The following is a 15,473-nucleotide window of genomic DNA, read 5'->3' on the forward strand; positions in this document are numbered from 1 at the left end:
CTAGGGCTGCATCGTCCAACATATACTTGAGAGGCTTCCTGCGGCTGTGCTGAGAGGCGGTGGGCTCCCACCTGATCTGTCTGTGTCCTCCATCTTTCCCACTCATCTGTCCGGCCTCGTGTACCTCTGCAGTGACCAGAGACAAGCCGTGGAATCAAGCATGACTCCAATAGCTTTGACCTAAGCAAGTGACGGATGGAGTTGTCACTACGATGGGAAGAATGCCTACGAAGCAGGTTTCGCGAGGAAGGGAGTGAGGGCAGTCAAGCAGGAGTGCAGTTTTGACCATATTATGTTGGAAACATCTACTCTGTCTCCAGGTAGAGACACCAGAGAAATAGCTGACTCACGTTTCTGGGAGAGGGCAGGGCCGCAGGTACATAGGTGGCAGTTCTCAGACTATGAGAGTATTTCAGGCCATCAGACCAGATCCCATGACAAAGGGAATTAGGAAAAACAGAAAAGAGAGAAGGACAAAGAACTAGATTCTGTGAAAATGCAAATATAGTAAGATATAGGGAAGATGCGAAGGAATAAATAGTATGTTTTATTATAGTTCATTTGCTTCTCGGGGTTAAATATTCCCAGGTTCTCAAAATCTTTTTTTTAAGAGAATGATCTATTCATTTATTGACTGGTAAAAATAATAAAAATATATTTTTTGTAAAAATGTATTATGCTTTCTACATTTCTCTTCTCCATTACTGCAGTGGCACTCTGGGAAACATTCATGTCATATGACTTAATACTTTAAAAAAGAAATATAAAACTATATTTTAATTTTTTTTCCTTTTTTTGTTTTCTAAAAATGTAACTTATTTAAAATAAATTTTTAAAAAGTCAGTTTACCCATTTCTCCTATTCTCACCCACCTCTGGCAACCACCAATTAATTCTTTGTATCTGTGAGCTTAAGATCTCTATATGTTGTTGTTGGTTTTTTTTTATCCTCACCCGAGGACATTTTTCCATTTTTTATACAGATAGAGAGGGAGGGAGAGAGAGGAAGAGATAGAGAGAGAGAGACATCGATGTGAAAGGAACACATCGAGTGGCTGCCACTGCACGACCAACCAGGGCCGGGGACAAACTGCAACCGAAGTACGTACCCTCAGAGGGAACCGAACCCGGGTCTCTCCGGACCGCAGGCCGACGTTCTAACCGCTGAGCCAAACCAGCCAGGGCATTTTTTTTTTTTTTAATGCCACATATAATATAAGAGAGACCATACAGTGTTTGTCTTTCTCTGTCTCACTTATTTCAGTGAGTATAATGCCCTCTAGGTCCATCCATGTTGTGGCCAATGGCAAGATTTCCTCCTTTTTATGGCTGAATAATATTTTATTGTATGTATTACCACAATTTATTTATTCATTCATCCATTGATGGACACTTACATTGTTTCTATACCTTGGCTATTATAAACAATGCTGCAGTGAACATAGGGGTGCATATATATTTAAAAAAATGTTTTTAAATCTTCACCCAAAGATATTTTTCCATTTATTTTCAGACAGAGTGGGAGGGAGGGGCAGAGAGAGAAACATCAATGTGAGAGAGACACATTGACTGGTTGCCTCCTGCATGGCCCTGACCAGGGCTGGGGACTGAACTGCAACTGAGGTTCGTGCTCTCAACCAGAATTGAACCTGTGACTCTTTGTTCTGTAGGCCAACACTCCATCCACTGAGCCAAACTGGCCAGGGCTACTTCTTTTAAATTCTTGCTTTCATTTTTTTGTTTTCACTTCTGGGTGGAAATGCTGGAGCATATGGTAGTTCTATTTTTGACACTCTTAAAGAATTAATCTTAGAAGAAGGGAGGAAGAAAGAGAGAGAGAGGGAGAAACATTGATGTGAGAGTAAAACATCAGTTGCTGCCTCCCAAACACTCCCTAACTGGGGATTGAACCCTCAACCTGACCAGGAATTGAACCATCACCTTCTGGTGTATGGGATGGTGCTCCAACCAGCTGAGCCACACCAGCCAGGGCTGATAGTCCTATCTTTAATCTTTGAGGAACTTCCATACTGTATTCTATAGTAGCTGCACCAATTGACAATCCCACCAACAGTGCACAAGGGTTCCTTTTCTCCATGTCTTTGTGGAGACTACACATGGAAGTACATCAAATTAAGAAGCTCTGCATGGCAAAGGAAGCCTTCAACAAGATGAAAAAGACACCTACTAAATGGGAGAAAAATATTTGCAAATATTATATCTGATAAGGGGCTAATATTCAAAGTATATAAAGAACCTATACAACTCAATAGCAAAAATACAACAATCCAATTAAAAAATGGGCAGAAGATCTGAAAAGACATTTTTCCAATAAGACATACAAATGGCCAACAGGTGCATGAAAAGATGCTCAACATAATTAATCATCAGAGAAATGCAAGTCAAAATCACAATGAGCTATCACCTCACACCTGTTAGAATGACTTATCAAAAGGACAAGAGCCCTGGCCGGTTTGGCTCAGCGGTTAGAGCATCAGCCTGCGGTCCCGAGAGACCCGGGTTCGGTTTCCACCAAGGGCGTGTACCTCAGTTGCAGTTTGTCCCCGGCCCTGGTCAGTCGTGTAGGTGGCAGCCACTCGATGTGTCCCTTTCACATCGATGTTTCTCTCTCTTCCTCTCTCTCCCTCCCACTCTACCTGAACAAAAAATGTCCTCGGGTGAGGATAAAAAAAAAAAAAAAAAGGACAAGAAATAACAAGTGCTGGGGAGGATGTGGAGAAAAGGGAGCCCTTGTGGCCTGTTGAAAAGGTGAATTGGTGCAGTCACTCTGGAAAATGTGTCAAGACCAACAGAGTAACCAACACCAATAACACTGAAGGCAATCTAATATCTCTTTATATGTAAGTTTGTACTCAGATATTGTGTTTTTAAAATCACTTAAAGTAATTCTCTTTTTTAAACAATCACATAAGGAAGCATTTATTTGAAGTTTAACATGATCATACAAATAAAATTTGTATAAACACAAATCCACACTGAATCATAACACAGACAACAAGAGACAAAGTAAAAAAAAGAAAACAAATTGGCGGCTATATACAGTTGGACGCAGTTGTGTCTTGTACACTAGAAAGTCTTTTACAAAATAATCATCTTAGAGCAACAGAAGACCAATCTTCAATGTCGTCCTGCCAGATTGGTTACTTTAGCAATCTCCTGTTTTCCCCAATGTCCTCCTTTAGTATGGCGAGACGCCTTGCTGTAAGTTCTCTGTTGGCCACTGTAGTCTGCATATCCCTGTCCATATCCATAGTTCCCAGTTATACCCAGTATAATCACAGCCGCCATAGCCACTATAGTTTTGATCACCACCATAGGCACTGCTGTAATTTCCATATCCTGATCGTAATAGTTATTAAATCCTTGGTTCCAGTTTTGACCCTGACCTCAGCCACAACCCCTAGTATCACCTCGTCCACCAGCTGCAGCACTTCTTCCTCCTTGTTGTTGCTGTTGCTGCCTATACACTTCTTTGGGTTGGGGACTTTGATCCACACTTTCCAGAACCAATTTGGTGATACCTGCTTTCTAACAACTTCTTTACTGGCTCCTTATCTGTACATGTGATAAAACAAAAACCTCTTCTTTCATTTGTTTTTGTATCCATGGGAAGCTCAATATTTTCAATCTCTCCAAAGTCTCCAAAATACCCTTTAATTTGTTCTTCAGAAGTATCTGGGCTCAATCCACCTACAAAAACCTTTTTTGGGGGGTTCCTTTCCTTTTGAAGCTTTGGCCCTGTTGGGGTCTATCAATTTGCCATCCAGTTTGTGCTCCTTCAGTTCCAAAACCTTATCAACACTAGCAGCATCTTTGAAAAGCACAAATCCAAATCCTCTCGATCTTCTGGTGACTGGATCTGTTTTAATTGTGCAGTCTACAACTTCCCCACATCCAGACAAATATGCAGTCAGATCTTTCTTGCTTGTATCCCAGCTTAATCCTCCAATAAACATTTTACCGTCGTCCTGCTGAGTCTCGCTGGCGTTGATCTTGGGTCCCTGTGCGAACCTCTGTGTTGCTGTGCTCGTTCACGTCCTCCATGGTCGGGAGCCTCTGCCGGGGGTGCTGGCGCGCAGTATGAGCTGCGACAGCAGCGGCGGCGAGGCGTTGTATCAGTAATTCTTTTCCTTATGTTTACAGAATCAACAGCTAGGTTTATATGTTTTATTTTATTAATTTATTTTTGTTACAGATATTTTTCCTTTTTCCCCCATTGACACCCTCCTCCCACACACCCACCCATTTCCAGCATTGTTGTCTACCTACATTGGTTATGCTTATACAGGTAAGTTCTTTGGTCCCCCGCCTCACCCCGGCCCCTCCTCTGAAGTTTGTCAGTCTGAACTCTACTTCTATGTCTCTGGGTCTATTTTGTTCATTATATTCCACAAATAAGTGAGATAATGTGATACATGTCTTTCTCTGAATGGCTTATTTTGCTTAGCATAATACTCTCCAGGTCCCTCTATGTCGTCACAAAGGATAAGAGATTTTTTTTTTCTTACAGCTGCATAGTATTCCACTGTGTATATGTACCAAAGCATTTTTTTTTTTTTAATCTATGCATTTATTGATGGACACTGGGCTGTTTCCAGATCTTAGCTATTATAAATAGTGCTGCTATGAACATAGGGCTACATATATTCTTTCTGATTGGTGTTTCAGGCTTCTTAGGATATATTTCTAGAAGTGGGATCACTGGGTCAAATGGCAGTTCAATTTTTAATTTCTTGAGGAAACACCATATTGTTTCCATAGTGCCTGCACCAGTCTACATTCCCACCAGCATGTACTAGAGTCCCCTTTTCTCAATACCCTCACCAACACTTGTTTGATGGCAGTCATTCTGACAGGTGTGAGGTGATACCTTATAGTCATTTTAATTTGCATCTCTCTGATGATTAGTGATGTTGAGCATTTTTTTCATATGTCTCTTGGCCATTTGTATGTCCTGTTTGGAGAGGTGTCTATTTAGATCCTCTGCCCATTTTTTAATTGGATTCTTTGTCTTCCTTTTGTTGAGTTGTATGAGTACTCTATCTATTTTGGAAATTAACCCCTTATCTGATGTATCATTGGCAATTATGCTCTCCCATATAGTGAGTTTCCTTTCCATTTTGATGCTTATTTCTTTTGCTGTGCAGAACCTTTTAACTTTATGTAGTCTTATGTATTAATTTTTTCCTTTGTTTCTCTTGCCTTAGGCATTGTATCAGTAAAAATTCTGGTGGATGTGATGTCTGAAATTTTGTTGCCTACATTTTCTTCTAGGATTTTAATGGATTCACAAGTCACATTTAAGTCTTTTATCTGTTTTGAGTTTATTCTTATGTATGGTGTAAGTTGGTGATCTAGTTTTATTTTTTTTACATGTAGCTGTCCAATTTTCCCAAAGCCATTTATTAAAGAAGATGTCTTTACTCCACTGTATGCTCTTGCCACCTTTGTCAAATATTAATTGAGCATAATGTCTTGGGTCCATTTCTGGGTTCTCTATTCTGTTCCACTGGTCTATATGCCTGTTCTTGTGCCAGTACCAGGCTGTTTTGATTACAGTGGCTTTGTAGTATAACCTGATATCTGGTGGTGTGATCCGTCCTACTTTGTTCTTCTTTTTCAAGATTGCTGTGGCTATTTGGGGTCTTTTTTGGTTCCATATAAACTTTTGTAGTGTTTGTTCTATTTCTGTGAAATATGTCATTGGTATTTTGATGGGGATTGCATCGAATCTATAGATTGCTTTGGGTAGTATGACATTTTAATGATGTTAATTCTTCCAATCCATGCTTCCACTTTTTAATGTCTTCCTCTATTTCCTTTTTCAATGTCCTGTAGTTTTTTGTGAAGAGGTTCTTTACTTCTTTGGCTAAGTTTATTCCTAGGTATCCTAATTTTTTTGTTGCAATGGTAAATGGGATTGTTTTTTCACTTTCTCTTTCTGTGTGTTCATTATTGGTATATAAAAATGCCAATGATTTCTGGATGTTGATTTTTGTATCCTGCTACTTTGCCAAATTCACTTATTAAATCTAATAATTTTTTGATGGAGTCTTTAGGGTTTTCTGTGTACAATATCATGTCATCTGCAAATAATGACAGTTTTATTCCTTTCTTTTTAATTTGGATTCCTTTTATTTTTTCTTTTTGTCTGCTGTGGCTAAGACTTCCAGTGCTTTGTTGAATCAGAGTGGTGAAAGTGGGCATCCCTGTTTTGTTCCTGTTCTTAAGGGAAATGCTTTTAGTTTTTGTCCATTGAGTATGATCTTGGCTGTAGGTTTGTCATATATGGCCTTTATTATGTTGAGATATGATCCTTCAATTCCCATTTTGCTGGGAGTTTTTATCAAAAATGGATGCTGGATTTTGTCAATTGCTTTTTCAGCATCTATTGATATCACATGATTTTTTATCCTTCATTTTGTTTATGTGGTGTATCACATTTATCAATTTATGAATATTGTACCAGCCTTGCATCTCTGGCATAAATCCCAGGGATCGTGGTGTATAATTTTTTAAATGTATTGCTGGATTTGATTTGCTAAGATGTTGTTGAGGATTTTGGCATCTATGTTCCTCAGGGATATTGGCCTGTAATTTTCTTTCTTTATAGCTATCTGGTTTGGGGAGTAGGATTATGCTGGCCTCATAAAAAGAGCTTGGAAGTCTTCCTTCCTCTTGAATTTTTTGGAATAGTTTGAGGAGAATAGGTGATAGTTCTTTTTTGAATGTTTAGTAAAACTCCCCTGTGTAGCCATCTGGACCAGGGCTTTTGTTTGCTGGGACTTTACTGATTACTTCTTCAATTTCCTTCATTGTTATTGGTCTTCTGTTTAGGTTTTGTTAGGTTTTCTGACTCTTCTAGCTTTGTTTTATATTTTTTAAATAAATGTTTTATTTTAGTACAGTCTTAGATTTACCAGAAAATTCTAAAGACAGTACAAGGAGTTCCCATAAATCCCACATCTAGTTTCCACTATTATTAACGATGCATATTAATGAGGTGTGTTTGTCACAATGAATGAACCTGTATTGATACATTTCCAAAGTCCACACTTCATTCAAACTTCTTTTTTTTTTTTTTTAAAGATTTGATGTTTCTTATTTATTTGTTACTCTTAGAAAAGCTCCTTTTTGACTGGACTCAGACTTAGAGGTAGAGGCTCCCAGCGAGGACAGCCTGCCTCTCGGCGCCTGTTCCTGGCGCTTTTCTTCCGCCTCCTTTATTGTCTTGGCCAAAAGTTTAGCATATTCTGCAGCCTCTTCCTTATTTTTCTTAGTATGTTGTTTCTTCAGAGCAATGCGCCGACGCTTGTGTTGCAGGACACGTGGAGTAACAAGGCGCTGACTCTTGGGTGCTTTAGCCCTGGGTTTCTTTTTTCCTCACCTGAGGACATTTTTTTATTTTTTGTTCAGACAGAGCGGGAGGGAGAGAGAGAGAGAGAAACATCGATGTGAAAGGGACACATCGAGTGGCTGCCACCTGCATGACCAACCAGGGCCAGGGACAAACCGCAACTGAGGTAGGTGCCCTTAGCGGGAACTGAACCCGGGACTCTCTGGACCACAGGCCGATGCTCTAACCGCTGAGCCAGACCAGCCAGGACTAGTCCTGGGTTTCTTACCTTCTTTGTTGAGGGGCTTCCTCACAGCATACTGGTGGACACCATCCATCTTCTTTAGAGAGACTGAAAAGTTTTCGGATTCTGCTAGCTCTTTTGGGACCCAGGCGACAAGGCACAGTAGCATCAGTGAGACCAGGAATAGCTTTCTCCCCTTTTCTTTACAAGGGTCAAATTGAGAACCCTGAGATTGGCGTCCACAGTGCGGCCCCGAACAGATCTGCGCTTCCTCCCTCCAGTCCTCCAAGGTCTACAGCAGGGATGCCCCTTGCTCAGGAGCAGGTGGACACGGCCATGGGTCACGACGCCCTGCTTCAGGGGGAAACCTTGTCTGTCGTCCCCACCACTGACTCGGACCACACAGCCCTTCCATTCTTCACCCAGGGCGTCAGCAGCAACTTCTGTGGCCACACGCTTTTCATCCAAGGTTCGAAGTTTGCGTTCATCGTCCACCTCAATGAGTTTCTGGCAGCCCGTGGCTGGGGAAGAGATGCTCAGCTCCACCCCGAAGCGGCCGACGCCTCCGAGGCGCCACGAAAAAGAGCCACTCAAACTCCTTGACTTTTTACGCAAGGCCTTTTTCTGTTCCGAGTCCTGTTAAGAACACCACATTACATTCGGCCGTCGTGGTTTCTGGGCTTCCTCAGTATTGACCTTGATAATTTTGAAAAGTACTGGTCAGGTATTTTGTAGAATGTCCCTCGACTGCAATTTGTCTGATATTTTTCTCATGCTGAGCCTGGGATGATGTGTTTGTGGGAGGAAGAGCACAGAGGTAAAATGTCATTCTCATCACACTGGATCAAGGATACATCCTGTCAACGTGACTCATCGCTATTGACATTAACCTTGGCCACCTGGCTGAGGTCATGTTTGCCAGGTTTCTCTACAATACAGTTACTCTTTCCCCTCCCTTCTGTTCTGCACTCCTTGGAAGGAAGTCACTGTGGAAGCCTCCACGATGCAGTGGGGAGTTATGCTCTATCTCCCCGAGGGGGGATAGCTACATAGATTATTTATGATTCTGTTACATGGGTGATTGTCTGTTCTCCATTGATTGATTAATTCAGTCATTTTATATCAATATGAATGTATAAATATTTATACTTTGAGTTATAATCCAATTCTGCTTTATTTTGTTGCTCAAATTGGTCCAGTTTTGGCCAGTGGGAGCTCTTCAGTTGGCTTTTGTGTCCTTTTGATATAACCCCACGATTTTGGGGGAGCACTTTCTTACTTTCCAGCACTACACGAGTCTCCAGGGTTATCATGTAGACAGTATTACCTGTCCCGGCCCTAAGATCGAACGTTTCTCTAAGGCACCCTGGCTCCTTTTCATTGCTGCAGCATCGTATTAGGAACCAAGATCTTCGTGCTGGGTACTCTGGTTGCCATTGGGGCGTCATTGCTGCCAGGTCTTCTCAGCTGACAGACCAAGGACACAATGCTAACCCGTGTTTATTTTGTTTATGTGGCGCATCACATTTATCGATTTATGAATATTGTACCAGCCTTGTATCCCTGGCATAAATCCCACTTGATTTATGTATACTAACCTGTGTATGTGTACATATCTATAAATAAATATTTTATGTGTAACCAACTGTATCTATGTTGTTCAACATAATATAGCTAATACTAAGCTAAACATGAGTTCATACTAATGTTGCCAACTTTAGTTACTCCACGTGGATCATCCTGGCTTCCTCTTCTCGCTTATCTGTCATGTCCCATCCCAACCGTCAGGAACGTGGCTCCCGTCTATTTTCTTAGTTGTTTAATTTCAGGGTATATGTAGGGCTATTTTAGTCTGTTTGCAGTGTTTATTTTAGTTTCATGTTGTTTGGAAATTACATAAAATATTTGGTTCCAAATGTCAAAACTCTAAAGCAAGGTATCTTCAGAGAGAGCTATCTTTATCCCCATTTGCTCCCCACTGATTTCTCCCCATCATAGAGAACCATTTTTATACGTTTTTAGTTTGTTCTTCTATTGCTTCCTTTTGAAAAATAAGCTAATATATAAATAGTCGCCTTCCTGCCTTTCTTGCACAAACAGTGCTTCGCACACTTCCCTCCACTTCGCTTTGTTCCCCACCAGTCGATCCTGGTGACTGTCCAGATCAGTCTGGGCAACCGGGCAACCCTTCCTCCTTCCTGCACAGTCCTCTTTCCTCGGTGGTACCACAGTTCCTCAGCCGGGCCTCTCGTGATTGGCACTGGGTTTCTCCTCCGGTCTTTGCGTTTATGAATAGTATTGCAAAGGACAACTTTGAACATACAGCATTTCAGATTTTTGCCAGTGTGTCTTTAGGAAAGATTCCCGAAAGTGGGATTACTGGGTCGAAAGGAATGCACGTGTAATGCTGCTGGACGGCCAGATTCCTCTCGGAGAGTTAGGTCATTCTGCATTCCCACCAGCAGTGGACAAGAGATCTTATTTCCCTGCGGTCTTGTCATCAGGGTATGTTGTCACACAGATGATAAATAGTAACCCAGTGAGATTTTGCGTGTCTCTTATTATAATGAGGCCCAGCATCTTTTCATACATTTAAATGTCATTTACATTTCTTACTCCGTGGACTGTTGATACTTTTCTGCACTAACGTTGGAGGGCCACTGCCGTGGTGGGTACAAACAGCACGGAACCCAGACAGGCCTCACCCCGGCAGGAGCCTACGGGGGCTTGCCCAGGAGACAAACCCAAAATGACAATAGAGAAACAGACAGCATACACTCAAGTTTTAAAGTTCTCGACATGGACTAAATATTTTGGGAGTTCAGAGGATCGGGATGACGGCGGAATCCGAGAAGGCTTTGCGGAGGAGGAGTTTGAGCTGGGATCTGAAAGATGTCGGGATGGCATAGCAGAAGGGAGGAGGGCAGGGGACATGTGCAAAGCAGGTGGAGAGCAGAGCAAATATGCACGTGGACAGAGGGCGCGAAACATTTAGCTGTTAGGATGGCGGGCTCTGGAGTCAGACTGCCTGGGTTCCGATCCCAGGACACACCCTTTATCAGTGACTTCAGATTCTTCATCCGTAAAATGATGATAAGAATAATAATACCTACCTCAAAAGTTGTTGTGAGGATTAAATGATACAATGTTTAGCACAATGAATGTCCAGAAACATTACCTGGTAGTACAAAGCACAGAAGGCTGCTTGACCAGAGCCACATGTTCTCTGGAACTGTGGGACGTTTAGCTGGAAAATATACATGAGGTCAGCTAACAGGGGCGTCAAGCTCTATGCTCAGGAGGTGAGATCTAATCTAAAAGGCAGGAGGGGCCTGGAAGGGAGTTCTTTGAACGACAGCTTCCTCTTCTGTGCGGCCAGAATGTTGAATGGGAAGGACTTGAAATGTAACCGGAAAGAGACTTTATTTGAAACTTCTACTTTGTCTTAAAAACGGGGCAAGTTCTTTCCTGGCTCACCCTTAGAGACTTTCCAAATCATAATCACAGCTTTAAGTCAATAATTAAGAATGTGCAGGACCATGTAATAATCAACATTTCAAAGTTGAACATCCTCCTCCTCCCAGCGGGGTCTTCCCCAGGAGGAGGAGGGCTGTCCGCTCTCTTCCACTCACCTCTGGCTTCACATCCCCCCACCTGTCTTGCTAAGTGTGATTTCTGGCCTCTCTGTGGTTGAAGGGGACAGGGGATGACGGCTAAAGGAAGTAGGAAAATTCTTACTTGACTGGTACTGTCCTAATAGGGGTCCTGTTTGGGGATCTATTTTATTTGAATTTTTAAAATTTATTTTTATTTTTTAAATTTGTTTTCCAATTACAGTTTACACACAATATTATTTTGTGTTAGTTTCAGGTGTACAGCATGGTGGTTAGGCAGTTGTGTACTTTACAGAGTGTCTTTTTTTTTTAATATTTATTGTTGAAAGTAAAATGTATTACAGATGTTCCACATTTTTTCCCCATTGACCCCCTCCTCCCCACTCCTACCCCCCTCCTGCCTTTTCCCACACTATTGTCTGTGTCCATTGGTTATGCATATAAGTTCTTTGGTTTGTTCCCCCCCTCCCCCAACCCCTTCCCCTTTGAGGTTGGTCAGTCTAGCAATGAATTTCTACTTCTTAATCTCTTCACCTTTTTCACCCATTCTCCCAACCCCCCTCGCATCTGGCAACCAACAAAATGTTCTCTGTATCTATGAGAATGTTTCTGTTCTACCTGTTCTTTTGTTTGTAGATTCCATTGTCGATAGATATGTGTTCATTGCCATTTTGTTTGTTCATATATTTTATCTTTTTCTTCAAAAAGACCCTTCATCATTTCATATAATAACGGTTTGGTGGTGATGAACTCCTTTAACTTTTTCTTGTCTGGGAAACTATATGTCCATCGATTCTAAATGACAGCTTTGCAGGATAGAGTAATCTTGGTTGTAGGTTCTTGCTTTTCATCACTCTGAATATTTCTTGCCACTCCCTTCTGGCCTGCAAAGTTTCTTTTGAGAAATCAGCTGACAGCCTTATGGGAACTCCCTTGTAGGTAACTAGCTGCCTTTCTCTTGTTGCTTTTAAGATTCTCTCTTTTGCCCTGGCCGGTTTGGCTCAGCGGTTGGAGCGTCGGACTGCGGTCCCGAGAGACCCGGGTTCGGTTCCCGCTGAGGGCATGTACCTCGGTTGCAGTTTGTCCCCGGCCCTGGTTGGTCGTGCGGGTGGCGGCCACTCGATGTGGCCCTTTCACATCGATGTTTCCCTCTCTCTCTCTTCCTCTCCCTCCCACTCTGTCTGTACAAAAAATGGAAAAGTGTCCTCGGATGAGGATAAAAAAAAAAAAAAAAAAGATTCTCTCTTTGTCTTGAACCTTTTGCATTTTGATGATGATGTGTCTTGGTGTGGGCCTCTTGGGGTTCACCTTGTTTGGGACTCTCTGTGCTTCCTGGACTTGTGTGCCTGTTTCCTTCACCAAGGTAGGAAAGTTTTCTGCCATTATTGTTTCAAACAGGTTTTCGATTTCTTGTTCTTGCTCTTCTCCTTCTGGCACCCCCAAGATGCGAATGTTGGCACACTTGAAGTTGTCCCAGAGGCTCCTTACACTATCCTCATTTTTTTTGGATTTTTTTTTTCTTTTTGTTGTTCTGATTGGGCATTTCTTGCTTCCTTATATTCCAAATTGATGATTTGCTTCTTGGATTTACGTACTCTACTATTGAAGTTGTGTAAATTATTCTTTATTTCAGTTAATGCCGCCTTCAGTTCTGACTGTGCACCCATCATTTCTGTCTGGTTCTTTTTTTGCTCTTGAGGTCCTCACTAAGTTCACTGAGGTTCTCACTAAGTTCATTGAGCATCCTTATAAGCAGTATTTTGAACTCAGCATCTGTTAGGTTGCTTATCTCCATTTCGCTTAGTTCTTTTCTTGGGGTTTTTTCTGTTCTTTCATTTGGGACCTGTTTCTTTGTGTCCTCATTTCGGCTGCCTCCCTGTGTTTGTTTCTGTGTATTACTTAATGAGACGTATGGGGCTCGCTGAGACCAGATGCTGCTCGTTTGAAAGAATTTAGGAAAAACCTGAAGCAGGATCCAAGACAGGCCAATCCTATGGTTAAGCAACTGGCAACAGCTTGGGTGGGCCTGAAAGTTGGGTGGGGCGGGGCCTCAGGGAGTCACCAGGTGGGGCTACCAGTGTGAGCCAGGTTGCTGGAGTCCCAGGTATGGAGACTGTCTGCCGCCCCAGGGAAGGGCTCACCAAAGGAACAAAGGCCTCTGACAGCACGTTTGTCCCGGAGAAAGCCCCCTCTCCAGCCCTCGTTCCAGTGCCACACAGCTCAGTTCTTCCCTGTATGTCTCTGGCGCCCCTCGAGCTGCCTCCCCTCCAAGTTTAGAGGGAGAGAGTCCGATAAGTCCGTGCGCGGGCCCTTTAAGGAGCTGCCTGGGGCTCCAGCTGCATCAGCCTCCCTGAGCCTCAGTTCCTGCTGGTTTTTCCAGCCAGAAGTGATGGGGATTCTCTTCCTGGCACTGGAACCCTGAGCGGGGCACCTGGTGTGAGACAGGGACCCCTCAGTCCTCAGGGAGGACCTTCCCAGCCGAGGTGTCCTCCTGATTTTTATCCGCCACTCGTGGATGTGGGACCAGCCCGTCTGCCTCCCCCCTCCTACCAGTCTGGATGTGGCTGTTGCTTTAATTCCGTAGTTGTAGGACTTCCATTCAGCTTGATGTCAGGCAGTTTTGAATGATGGTTGTTCTGTAGTTTAGTTGTAACTTTGATGTGGTTGTGGGAGGACGCGATACCGCGTTTACCTACGCCACCATCTTCCCTCTTTTTTTTTTTTCCTACAGAGTGTTTTTGGAGACCTATTTCAGAGCGACTCTCCTGGGCCTTTTTGTGGGTCATTGGGAGGCTTCAGTGGGAAGGTTCAACAGTGTTTCCTGTGACACAGGTGACGCAGATTGCTCCGAAGGTCACCCTCCTCAGCCCCAGGTTCCCACCAGCCTCTCCGCACAGACTTCCAGGTGGTTCTCCTGAGCAGCACCCAAATAGCTCCCAGGCATTCCCCATCCGCAGGTGATCCACAGGAGTTCCACACAAACATCCTCGGTTCTCTGCCCCGCTGTCCCTGCAGGGCACACTGCCCCACACAGCCCCGCCCCTCCACCTCGGCCATCAGAAGAACTAGCAGCTCATCTTTACCCCTTAGGTTTTCCAGGCAGGAGTCAGACAGTCCGCGCCCCTCTAATCCTGGCGTCACACATCAAGCTCACCAATGATTGCCCAGTGCCCCTTCTCTTGACCTGAGGGGAAAGGGAGGCAGCCTTCCCCCCACCCTTGGGAGGAACGGGATTCACAGCCAGGCCACACCTTGTCCTTCGCACCAATCTCGCAACCCCCATTCTCAACTCTTATTTATTAAAGAGTTTCAGGACCTTCTTGGCTGCTAACGGAGATGCTTGCATGTAGTGTTTTGAATACATAGCAGCTGTTGTTTTCTTGCCAGAGCGAAACTGAGACAGGAGAGTCTAATGTTAGCACCTACTGCATGTCTCTCCCCAGGACAGTGCCTGGCCCTTGGTGATTCATCACAGGTGCATTAGGAGGGTGGGCCTAACTGAAATTCACATGATGGACTGGTATGAGGTAGAGGGAAGCCTAGTTTGAATCTACAGAAAAAAAGAATTTGAGTAAATTAGGAATATTTAGCCCAAAGAAGAGAAAACTTAGAAGGTGATAGCAGATTCTTCTCAACATAGGTAAACATCAGAACTGTCCTGTAGGGAAGACTTCATTCATCTTGTTGAAGAAGAATTCAGATGAATGAGGACCTTTTCAGGGAAACAGATCTGGACTCCATGCAGGACTTTTCTAATACCCATGGCATGCTATTTGAAAGTGCCTGTCCCCGAACTGAGTGTCCCATTGTTCGGAGTATGCATTAGATACTTGATTCTCTCCACCCACCAACCTGTCCCACCCAAGACTCCCCATCTCCAGAAATGACATGACTGTCCACCCTCTGTTGGAGCTAAAACCTAGAAGTCACCCTTGATTCCTCCCTTTCTTTAATCTCCATATCCAATTCCTCAACAAATCCTATCATTTCTACCTCCAGAATATTTTAAACATATACTTGTCTACTAGTCTCCACCTGCACTGCCCTCACCTAGTCCGGGCCACCATCGTCTGCCAGCTAGATCTTGCCACTGCCTCCTAATTGCTTTTTCTTTCATGAGCTTCACAATCTATGTTCCATACGAAAGTAGCCAATGATCTTATTTTTTAAAAAAAGCAAAATAAATCATATCACTGCCTTGCTTAAAAACCTCCTACGGCTTCACCTTGACCTCAGAGTCCAGCTCTAACCCCCGGGCT

The 15,473-nt window shown here is 43.2% G+C and overlaps 2 pseudogenes; both read right to left on the minus strand.

The window, feature by feature from the left end:
• Positions 1 to 6,986, minus strand: part of LOC118637650 — a 40,409-nt pseudogene extending 33,423 nt beyond the window's left edge.
• Positions 6,987 to 7,121: 135 nt separating this feature from the next.
• LOC118637651 overlaps positions 7,122 to 15,473 on the minus strand; it is a 63,385-nt pseudogene continuing 55,033 nt past the window's right edge.

The sequence above is a fragment of the Molossus molossus genome, unplaced genomic scaffold (genome assembly GCF_014108415.1).
Source record: "Molossus molossus isolate mMolMol1 unplaced genomic scaffold, mMolMol1.p scaffold_m16_p_20, whole genome shotgun sequence".
In the NCBI taxonomy this organism is placed as follows: domain Eukaryota; kingdom Metazoa; phylum Chordata; class Mammalia; order Chiroptera; family Molossidae; genus Molossus; species Molossus molossus.